The sequence below is a fragment of the Physella acuta genome, unplaced genomic scaffold, assembly GCF_028476545.2.
Source record: "Physella acuta isolate Inbredline_101_S28 unplaced genomic scaffold, ASM2847654v3 ptg000221l, whole genome shotgun sequence".
Lineage (NCBI taxonomy): Eukaryota > Metazoa > Mollusca > Gastropoda > Physidae > Physella > Physella acuta.
Genome location: NW_026731740.1, coordinates 111,787 through 115,546, shown reverse-complemented (window position 1 = coordinate 115,546; position 3,760 = coordinate 111,787).

The window sequence follows — 3,760 nt, the reverse complement described above, 5'->3', positions numbered from 1 at the left end:
ATCACACAAAGATCATACAGAGATCTTTAGGAATTCGTATCGATTCGCCACTGTCGTGCCCGTATACTTGGTTACAAAAAACTTGTCTGGAGTTCACAAAAAATCCTCGCGATATTAAAAGGTACGGGGTAATTATTTTAATGTGAACGTAAACACGATCTTTTGAAAAAGTTCTGAGTAAAATTTTACCTTTGAAGGCCCTACTCCACGTTAGATGCACCTGTCAACTAGCTTTAGGAGAGATTTTGTTCTTTGTAACAGGGTCTTTTTTTTAATACACACGAAATTAAACTTTCAATTGGCTTATCGTGGTCTCCCCCCCCCCCTTCCTAATTAAACAGCTATATCTCATTTGTACGATCGATCCACGCTAATGTTGTTTAGATGTTGAAATCCATCAGTTTAACTAGCAACAACCACCCACCCCCAGCCCCCCCCCCCACCCCCCCGCCGTCCTGACCGATGCTTCGTTGGGTTTCATTCATCCCTGTGTGTACACTCTATACTTGTGTACAGGCCGTACTTGTGTACACACCAACATCACGTGACTGTTCAAACACATGTTACTTTTCCTATGTCTGTACAGTGGGTGAAGAAACAAGCTTTACTTGTCCCCCTTGCTGGGTAAGTAAAACCAGCAGACGCCCCATGTGCCGAGGTAAACAACCTGTTTCCGTGTTTCCCGCGGGTTTAGGGGAGAGTTAAAACGACCCCTGGAGCATGGGCATGAGATATTTGATCTATTGGTTTTCGGTTTTAGCGAGACCGTAATCGCGCGATCTAATCGCGCAGAATAATAACCTTTATGAGAAACACGGTGATTTACGGGCTCATGGTGTGCTAGGGGAGTTCGATTACTTTTTGTTTTAACATTTATTTTGGGATTTTTATGCAAAGCAGGGCTAGCTGTAAGAAGGAAAATTAACGAACATTTCGATTGCTCTTTAAAGAAACCAAGATTTGGATTTTAATTAAACGTATCACGTGAGTTATGTTTACACTACAACAACTTTACCCGTGAGTTGTATTTACACAAAATATTCGATGTGACAAGCCATTGTTTTGAGTTTGAAAATTTTGAGTGTTGACAATTTTAAGTCAAATATTAATCGTATCCTTCATGTATTTGGTTCTATTTTCTTGCTACCCTAGAAGGTTTTATGATACTATTGTATCTATGCAATAGCACTTTAGTAGCTCTGCTACTACTGCGGGTTAACAATATATCGCATCTGAAAGTATTTTAATCGATGTTCTATGGATCTTTGTATACGTTAAAAAATTGTTTATAATTACAATTATAATTGTTAATAAATATTAAAATGTAAAGGATCCCTCCGTGTTTGAAAGCTTGACGTTTAATCCACGTGTTAAGCCCAGGGTTTCTTCCAGGCATCTCTTCGGGGAGGCGAAGCACCACCCCCCCGAAATTTTTTTACCGAAATGAAATTTATATAATTTATATAGAAAATATATACTTTTAACAGTGTCCGCCCCCCCCCGCCCCCCCGAAGAAAGTCTACCGCCCCCCCCCCCCCGAAAATTTCAAGTGCCCCCCCCCCCCCCCCCCGGAGAAAAAAGTCTGGAAGAAACACTGGTTAAGCCTCTGGTTAAGCTAATGGGTAGGTTAGCTAGTTCCACTGTTTACTGTTACTACCACGCCTTCAAGATATGCTCCATGTCTTGTTGACAACCCAGATCTATAAATAGAACAGCTACCCCCCCCCCCCCACCCCCCTTCCTTCCCCACTACATCACAACATGCCAGTTAATTAAAAAAAATACATTTAAGTTCCCGTAAACCTTTCAGTCTACACGACCTTGAACTTGGGATTCTATTTTCTCCTCACCCCGTTAAGCGGGGGGGGGGGGGGGATTCCTATAAAGATAAAAATGTCCGCTTGTGAAAGAACATGTTCAGTCAACATACCATTCATGGATGTCTTTTCATTCACCAATAACTACTTCAAGTCGCTATAAAGGTAGTCAGCGTATGAATACACACTCGAGTATCACTCCGCTGTTGATATAGTCCCAAATCTCCTTTATCAAGTGCTCAAAAAAAATTGAACGTAGTCCATATGACACTGAATAGCATCGGTTTAAATTATCGTCAAAAGTTGATCTGACAGATTTTCAATAATAAAAATAATAATAGTAATAATCGTAATAATAATGTGTTAGTGTTTTTTGTTTTTTAACAGAAAAAAATGTACAAGAAATTTCTGGAATATTTATTCGTACTTAATTAATAGTACATATATAAATAAACCAATCACATTTTCCGTCTCCATTCTGATCATGTTGCCAAGGTTACGAAAAGTTCACCATGTAGGAATGTTAGACATACAAACCTTCGTTCATGACACGTCATGTGACGTAGTAACTAGATCGCTTGACTAGACATGCACTGAATGACTCGATGTGTTTTTACCAGTTTCTAGATAGAGTACATGTGAAATGAAGTGTTTAGCTGTGTGCACTTTAGCTCTGAAACCACGACTCAATAGTTCGGTTTTTGAAGCAGACAGAGAGCATGAAGATGTAGTTCGATATTCGAAGCAGGTCGACAGCCTTAAAAGAAATGTCAAATAAAAGCTTCAATAGGTTGGATATTGAAGCAAGCAGAGAGCATTACATTTAACAAACTAAAAATACTTTACGCCATGATTCCAGCCCCCAATATAACCTGAAAGTTTGAAGCCGAGATCCAGAGGCGTAGCGACCCTTCCCGGCGCCCGGGGACATACTTTCAATTTGGCGCCCCCCTCGGGAGCAAATTTTCGATTTGCACCCCCCTCGAACTTTTCATTTGCACCCCCCCTCAAACTTTCGATTTGCACCCCCCCCTCCTCGAACTTTTCATTTGCACCCCCCCTCAAACTTTCAATTTGGCGCCCCCCCCCCCTAAGGTCGGCGCCCGGGGACATATGTCCCCCCCCCCTCGATACGCCTCTGCCGAGATCTCCTGCTTCTGACCAGTGTACGAGAATCTAACACCGTTTCCTACCTACCTTCTCTTTTTGACGTATCTAGATATTGTCGAATACAAACATCTCACATTTGACTTCTAAGTTTGTGAGATAAATAGTTCGCATATTAATGTAATATCTGCCTGAAAGAAGTTAGTAGCTTTTATTTTATAATCAATTTTAGATAAAATAAGTTTACGATTTTAAATATAATCTTCTTGTGAAAGATCGTACTTTTCTGCATACGAATAAACTCAACGGATTGTCTGTCCATCGTTTGATTCTCTTGTATAATTATGTTTCTCCGGGGTAAACTATCATTAGCAGTTTAAAATTCTGCAACCATCCTTGTAATTTTACGACAACGGTCAGGATAATTGCTGTAGATTAAAGTCTTGTAATTAAGTGGATAACCGTGTCCTTAATTTAGTATAATCACGTGCCCCGTGACGTTATTGGAAAGGTAACTGAATCTATCATTAGCTACATTTAAGGCACACTTTTAGGGGCCTAGAAATGGGAGTTGTCATCAAAAACGTGCACGTGGACAAAGATCTTACATTATGATGGAACAATTGGAAGAGCGGCAAAATTTTTAATTATCCACCGTTTTTCTTGTTCAGTCTGTATCTTATCTACACGATTTATTTTCATTGTCATTTTTTTGTGTTCGTCGTTTGATGCCATTAAAACAGATCCTCTATACCTACTACCAGTTAAGGTGATGTTTTCATGATGTGTGTACTTAGCTCGACTCAGCTCAATTTTTTTTTCTCCCCAGGTGAGAC